Source organism: Parasteatoda tepidariorum, chromosome 4 (assembly GCF_982258835.1).
Source record: "Parasteatoda tepidariorum strain Cologne lab strain chromosome 4, Ptep-v5.0, whole genome shotgun sequence".
Taxonomy (NCBI): domain Eukaryota; kingdom Metazoa; phylum Arthropoda; class Arachnida; order Araneae; family Theridiidae; genus Parasteatoda; species Parasteatoda tepidariorum.
In genome coordinates this window covers 73,082,696-73,091,346 of record NC_141758.1, presented here as the reverse complement: position 1 = coordinate 73,091,346, position 8,651 = coordinate 73,082,696, and the positions used below count along the sequence as shown (strand labels likewise).

Below are 8,651 nucleotides of genomic sequence, written 5' to 3'. Positions count from 1 at the left end.
CTTATATCTGGATATAGCATGACCTTGTTTCTTTATCTTTAATTATTTTTTAGTTTTGCCCTTTTTCCAAATTTGGTGATACCAAATCATCCAATTTTGTTCAAACCTCACACTTTGTGACCCTTTGAACCTATTGGGTTATTGTTATCCCACATTAGCTTTGTACTACCACTTTCCTTAACGATCACAACCCCCCCCCCAATTTATTTTAATTACCTTTCATATATTTCGGCCTTAATTTAATTATTATATCAATCATTTACCTATTTTTATCATGACTATATCCAGAGTTTACATCCAATCATGTAACCCATTCATCCATTTCAATAATAATAACATAAATAACCTTATCCTTATACGCACCAATTCCTTTTTTTATTAAACTCTTACAAATGGTGCCGTATATTTTTTGTTGTGAGGTCCTAGGTTTTATTATGGTGTAATGAATTAAATGAAACAATACATTTGTTCTTATTTGAATTTTTCTCTATGTGTTTTGCTATTTGATTTGGTAGTGATAAAATTGATATATATATTTATAAGAATGTCATAAAATATTCTCAAATTGTTTATTGAACTATATCTAACTGTGTATCTAACTATTTAAATAGGCATATTAATATAATTTTACAATGGGGAATTATTTTGTATTTATGTTTAACCTAAAAAAAAAAAAAAAAATTGGCTTCTATCAACTATAATGTATATTAATATTGCTAATCTTATTAAAAGAGGCACTTTGCTTTTATTTTATTTACGCAATTTAATAAATTTTGTGTTTTGTTCCATTATTCTACTTGAAAAATATTTAATTTTGAACTAAATTAATCAATGTTCCTATATTGATGGACTGAGTCCCAATTTTTATAAATTTTGGTGTATGCTGGCCATACAAAACTGAAAAGTCGACTTCAGTAAGTTTTCAAAATTGCTACTTTACCCATCATTTGGATTTTTTTTAAAATAATTCAAAAATTTTTTTTTGTCTTCAAACTACTCTATTTATTTTCCTATCTAAACGTTAATTTGCTTTATATTTATGAATAAAAAAATAAAAAAAAAAAAAAAGAAATAATTATAAATAAATATACTTACCATAATTGTATTTATACGTGATCTTATGTATATTAAGAATTAAATAATTTCCTGATTAGGTTATTTTGGTTCTACTATCTACTGGCTAAACTATTCTTTTGGTCAATTTTCTTTCTTACAAACAAAAACAAAAAAAAAAAAACAAAAAAAAAAAAATATTTTTTCGTCTTTCCCAATTTTTATTATTTAATGTTATCAACTTTTGTGAATTTATGTTTTGATATAAGATTTGGCAGGCTTATTTGATTGGTTTTGTTTCCTTTTTCCTAATGGTGTATCTGATAATTTGGTGTTTATTTGAATTATTACAAAAAAAAAAAAATATTTGGGATAGTGAATTTCCTGAATCGTGTCTGGTAATACAGATGCTTCAAAAATTTATTTGGGATAACTTTATTAATATAATTGGGATAAAATTTGTCCTGATTGCTCTGGGTAATACCTGAGCTCAACGATTTTTCGGGAATGATATTTTTTTAAGAGGTTCTTCCTGATGTTTAGCGTTGGTTAATACGATAGTATAAATGAAGTACATTGCGTCATTGCAAAAGCCCAGGTTCAAACCCTGGTCCACTGTTAATTAAGGTTTTATTCATTAAGGAATTTTCTTCTTACTTTTTACTTTTTTTTGCTGGTTAATTAAGCCAGAAATTCTTTTTTGAATTCTCCCTGGTCAAAATAGAACCAGAAGTTAATTTTTTTATTTTCCTGATCAAAAATGAATCAGAAGGTTATTCCTGGTCAAAGAAACCAGATGATAAATTATGATTTCCTGGTTAAAGAAACCAGATGATATATAAAAAAAAAAAAAAATAATGATTCAAGTGAATTATTAAATAAATTAAATTGTGTTGATGCTCTATGGGAAAAATCATCTGCGTAACCTGTTGAATAATTTAAATATATATACTAAAGTAAATGATTTTAATAATTTACCTTCATTATTTTAAAATAATAATGAAGTATCTTCTGAGGTAAAACAACTATTTTTTTGCTTTGTTTAAGAACATTCCTTCATTTGTTAAGTGTATTTAAAAAAAAAAATTTTTTTGAATTATATGAATATTTTCTTTCGTAAAACAATTTTGTTTGTTACCATCTTTTTTTTAAAATTGTTGTTATAATAGTACGTTACTTACAAAATCTTTTATAATTAACGATGCTTTAATTATTTAATGACTATTTGTATAAACGAATAAATATACAAAAGGTCATTTGTTTAACTATAAAAAAAGAAAATAATTATACAAGATTCTTTGTATACATTTTCCTAACCAATTAATATACAAATGGTGTAAACTAAATATTTAATATTAATTTAAATAAATGTCACTACCAATCATTTTTTTTAACTGTGTTTATCATGAATCTTGCGAACTCTTTGTAAATGTGATCACTATGAATAATATTTAATGTACGTAACCATACACTCTGTCTTTATTTTTAATTTTTTTAGTATACTTTCAAATCAATTTCTAATTTTTTTTTAATCTTATGTTGTATTGAATTTAAGTGACTGGACATTTTATATTTTTCTTCATTCGTTCGATTATGCTCAATAATATAGCTTTAACATAAATTGCAATAATTTTGTGTTTATAGTGTATATCTTAAGTGCTATTTATCAAATAGATATTTCTTCAAATATCTCAAATTTGTAATTGTACTGATATTTTATTGTATCGCATTCCTGATCATGATACAAAGGTTTTTCTTATTAAGCACATTTGTGTGAAAATAGACATTTTCCTATTTTATTCCTCATCATTCCATGCTCTGAGAATTTCAAGAAGAAGAATCTCCCCTCTAATGAATAACTTTTGAACCCTCATTTTCAACTACCGTTTTTGTCTCATGGATATATGTTCTAGGACGTGGTCTCTTATCTAAGGTCATGGGGTGAAGGAGAAAGCGCTGTCCAGTTGAAATCGCACACAGCATGAATTTTACTACTTACTTTCTCTGGAGTGCTTAGACAGATTTTTATGGCCTCTTCCACGACAGGATGTTGTAAAACCCCTGGTCGATTCCTGTTTCATCAATTTCGTTAATTGGGGAAAACACCTGCAGAAGGGAACCCTTCCCCACAATGTCCAAGGTTGAAGGGAGAGTCCTGTGGGAGAAAAGGATCAAATGACCAGATAAGATTGTCCTTCTGTGGGGCAACCTCAAGGACTACCATCAGAACCCTGCTTGTTGACTTCAATAAAACTGTGTCAAGAAAATCCCCCCCCCCCACTTCCTCAAAAAAGTGAAAGATATTTCTCTCATCTTCCATTTTCAAGCTGAGTCATTTTTTTTTGGAAAAAATAGACGTATCAATCACACAATAAACTTTGACTCTTTAATGTACAATACTTGTTATTCTCAACTTGCAATTTAATTAATTGCGATAAATTTTTTATCAGTAAATGAGATGGTTCTTAGATAAGATGTTCTTTATATTATTATTTGTTAAACCTTATATTCATGAATATGAGAATAATTCTTAACTTATTTTACTCATTTTAAGCACTTAGTTTTGTGTCAGCAATTTGAAAGTCACATTGCTTATTTATGAACAATTTTTTTTCTCCAATCCTTTTATCACAATGTCTAATTAATTTTTATTTTTATTAGAGTGTATGGTTAACTTAATTCTGTTTAGCGTATTTTTGGTTCACATATTTTATGATCAATGAATTCAATGTATGATCATCTCAAACGTAGTGCGTTCTAAACGACGTTTCCAATCAAAATTTCATAATTATGTTGATATTACATAATTGTTCATTTATTGCAAAATGCAATCGAATTTTACTTTTGATTCCAATTTAATGTTATTATTCCTTTTATGTCATATTAATTGACAATGATTAATAATTGTATTTACTTTCTTTTTGTTTTATTTAGTCTTATTCGTTTTTTTCTCGCTTTAGTTGCATTACAATATGTTTGAGATCCATGTTTTAATTTTTTTAAACTTTTACTGATGTTTCCAATTTGTTGCCCTTAACAATATTTGCTCACCATATAATCATTTGTTATTAGTGTTGATTTAAATTGTTTATTTTTTGTGCTTATACGAACTATTACTGCTGTTTCTGTGTTTTTCTTTCCAGTGTTCATGAAAGAGTTATGTGAGCATGAGATTTTCTGCCTGTAACAATTGTTGTTAGCTATGTACAGAAATTCAGAGCTGTGTACAGAAATGGGTGACTCCTTTTCCAATTTTATATCTTTTTCTACTTTTACCATTTAATGCCAAGTTTTGAATTTTTATTTTATGGTCTTAATTTTAAGACAAGTTTTTTAAAAAAAAAAATAATTTTTTTTCGTTACTTTGAATTTTAGGCAATTTTTGTCTTCATACTTTTCGGAACATTTTTTTGTATTGAGGAAAATTCTTATATTTTGATTTTTACTTATTTTTTTGTTTGAATTAAAATTTTCTTACGGCTTCGAAAATTTTATAAAAATTTCCGGTCTGTCCGGGTATTGTCACATATACACTTAATGTAATGAGACAATTTTATTTCCAATTTTATTTAAGCCTTCAATTTTTTCTTTAAACGTTATTCCTCTTTTTTTATTTTAGCAATCTTTTTAACTTTCTTGGTGACCTTTCTCATGGTCGTTGCGGTCATCGCACTTCCTGTGGGGAAAGTTAACCAACCCCTTTATTCACGCCTTTCTTTTTCCTCTTTTAATTTTAGGGGGGCTAACTAGCCAATCCCTTTACTTTAAATTTCAAACTCTCCGCCTCTTTAAATTTAATTGGTCGTAGTTTTTCTGGTCTACCCGAGTTAAGGAATTTTTAAGTCACTTTGGGGACATTCTCTCTCTCTCGAGCCTTCTGGCTGGTTCCTTTTTTTTCTCCGAGATGCGGACTTTGGTCCGTATCGAGGGATTTCTTTTTTACTTTTTTTTTTTTAACCTTTATCTTAAATTAAATCCATAGCTGTAATCAATTTCTGAAAAATTTAAAATCAACAGTTTATACCTTTAAGTTTTCTTTAACATTAAAAGTCCTCTCAAATTTAAGTTTTCTTTTCATATTTATTTTAACGATTAAATTACTCGTTCTTTTATATTTTACTTCTATGTATGACGCCTTCATTGTTTTAATTCTCTTATCACCCATTTCTAATAATCGCCATTCATGTGTAGTAATTGTAACGATCGATATTTGTTACTAAATAAAAATAATTTGTTAATAATTGAATGTGGTGCTGAAGTGCTTATTTCCCCGTCTTCCTTTGATGTCTGTTTGTTTAATATGTCCTCATGTATGGTGAGTACCCTTTTATTATTGTTTTGGGCATTGTATTCTTGGTAATATTGGAAACATCAATTTACCCCATTTATCTTAAATACTTATATCTGGATATAGCATGACCTTGTTTCTTTATCTTTAATTATTTTTTAGTTTCGCCCTTTTTCCAAATTTGGTGATACCAAATCATCCAATTTTGTTCAAACCTCACACTTTGTGACCCTTTGAACCTATTGGGTTATTGTTATCCCACATTAGCTTTGTACTACCACTTTCCTTAACGATCACAACCCCCCCCCCCCCCAATTTATTTTAATTACCTTTCATATATTTCGGCCTTAATTTAATTATTATATCAATCATTTACCTATTTTAATCCAGTGATATATCCAATTATTAGTACATATACCAAATATTTCAATCTATTAACTACAATTACACAAATAACTTAACTTTATCTTATACGCACCAAATAATAATAATTATTATTTAACTCTTACAATATGTTAGAGTTAAAATGAAAGCAAAAACAAGATTGTTAAATTATAAAAAATAAGCCTTGTCGAAACTTAAGCTACTACTTTTAATTTTTTTCCATTTTGATTCTGGTTCCGTACGAATACATTTATGACTCACCCGTCTCAAAAAGGTTAACATGACGATAAATTCTGTTTATAATGGCGAGGAAACATTGGATGTCGTGGAGTCCACAACCCCAGTACATATTTTGGGTGCTCTGGCTAGTCAGAAAGGGGTCGACATTTTAATTAGAAGATTCTATGATTACAAACATGACAGGGAGTTAATAAAAACGAATAAGAGCTGTGTAAGTGAAGTGACATTTTAGTGAATTTGAGTAAATTAAGTTTGAAGTTAATACGTTGCTGCTCTTAGTTATTCTTTAAAATATTTCTGGTTTTGGTATAATTATGAAGATATAATACACGCTTTGGTCTTTAATACTGAGGATCCTTGCTTGAATTCTAATGTAGTATATCAAAACAAAAGTGACTTTTTACTGTGGAGTACACTATACAATTCTTAGAAACAATATATATTTTTTGTGGAAATTTAGAGGCCTTAAAATTGATTTAAGTAGTTTTAAGGCTCTAATAATAAATTATTTTGATGAAGAGATAAGTTAGAGGTCAGTTTTTCCCTGAGAGGTATTAAAAATAATTTTAAAAAAAACTTTCGTATTTTATTGATTGTAGGAAAAATGAAAACAAATTTACACGAAGTACACATAATGCAATGTTTACTTAGATCTGGAAAACTTTAAGCACTTTTTAAAATACAATTTTAAGGGTTTTGCAAATATTTAAGTCTTTTAAAGTATTTAATTTTATTAAAGTATTAATTAAATTAAATTATTTTTATTAAAATATTATTAATTAAATTAAAGTATTTGATTTGGGAACTTATTTAAAAAAAAGTTTGTTTTATCTTTCTTGTTTTAAAGTACATTTATGTAGGCATTTAAATTAGTAAAAAAAAACTTCTGTAATATGTTGTGTAAAGAAGTACACTGTGTAATTTTTTCATAGAATTAGAAAATGGACGGAATTTTTTTAAAAAAAATATTATTGCTTTTAGTAATTTCTTTCTAAGTTAATCATGATAGGAAATTATTTTAATAGAGGATTACACCAAAATGCTTAGTTTTTCTTTTCTGCTTCGTATAGGCATTAAAAATATTTTTTTTTTTTTAAAAAAATTGCCGCATTTCATAGGTTGTGTAAAGAAAAAAAAATGCCCATGAATATTTAACGAGCAGAATTTCTTGCCATTTACATTTTATTTCCGCTCTCTCTCTTCAAAGGATTCAGGAAAAAAAAGGAAAATTTCCATAAATTGGTTGTTTATTTTAGAAGATAAGTAGAAAGGGATGGATGGAAATGAAAATAAGTCGGTAGGTTTGAAAAAGAAGAAATGAAAATATGCATTTCTTGGAGAAGAAATACCAAATGCCATCTAACTTTTGAATGGACTGGAACAAGCAATCAAATAACATTATTTGGACGCAAAATGTGGTACTGATTTCAAAAAAGATTTTCAGACAATTTTTAATGTTTGATTCTAAAAATTGTACTATCAATTCGACAAATGACTGAAGTTTAAGTACTGACTACAGATTTTAGCATCGATTATTAGTTTCAGTATATGGAAAAATAACTTAATATTTCACCAGAGTGATATAAATTCTACATCGTGCTGTAAGTGACTGTGCGCAACAATGTCAAAAACAGCAGCGTGTGAATTGACAGCAATGTGCTGTTATATTCTCAGTGTTGTCAGAAAAAACACATTGAAGCAGCAATTTGCGGTAATTTACGCAGCACTTCTGGAAACTTACATCAGTCGGATGCAATTTTTAAAACAGCAACTTTGTTGTGAATTTTACAGCAGGACGTGTAATATTCAAAACGGAAAATTGAAACTTTCCAAGCAACTTATGATGTAAAATACAATTTATTTGCAGTGTAAATTATAAATAAAGTGCCAATCTAATAATATCACCCAGTGGCAAAAGACTCAAGAATTTGAATTTTTATTGTCATTGGATTAGCTGAGACACTGAAGTCCTTTATATATATATATTTTTGGTCACTTTTATGACCAGAAAATATATATTTTGGCATTTTTTTAATCATAAAAAACAGTTTAATAGTTACTAAAAAAATTGTTAGTTTATCGGAATTATGTTTATGTTTGAAATATAAAATCCAAAAAGAATTGTTTTAAGTCTTATTATTAATGACTGATTTTGTAAATTTTAGAAATTTTAAAGATAAATAGCTGTTTTTTCAGTACTAAATAACTGCAAATTAGTGCAAATCTAATATATGTAATTCTCTTACGTGGCTCCCAATTTTTGGCTGTATTTCTTTTCCGCCGGTGGCAACGTTTGCTTTGTTTTGTTTACGTTACTATTTCTCTTACACGGCGAATCGACCCATGATTGCCGCTAAAAATGTCACATGCCAAATCTAGCTGAGGTGGATCAGCATATAGCGCTTTTAAAAATGGAAACTGAAATAACCAGAGAGCATCAGCTGCGGCAATCTCATACTATTAAGCTAGGCAGAAGTGAGTAGTCTTTGTCGATAGATCTCGATTTTAGTATTTGTCGAAAGCGCTTTTTTTTCACGAATTTATATATTATGAATTTATTTGACGATTTTTGATTTATATCACGAATTATACTATAGCACATTTCTAATAGGTTTAACGAATTACATGTCATTTATTTGAATTCAAATTTATTTTAATGACTTAGTATTTGCTGAAAAGATGTAAT

General features: G+C 27.8%; 1 long non-coding RNA gene across 1 annotated transcript in view; it reads left to right on the top strand.

The window, feature by feature from the left end:
• Positions 1–4,898: 4,898 nt before the first annotated feature.
• The window catches only part of LOC147811057 (uncharacterized), a 37,190-nt gene continuing 33,437 nt past the window's right edge, over positions 4,899–8,651 (top strand). Inside the window, exon 1 of the long non-coding RNA XR_015433138.1 lies at positions 4,899–5,368. This is a non-coding gene — a long non-coding RNA (uncharacterized LOC147811057). The remainder of the gene's footprint in view (positions 5,369–8,651) is intronic.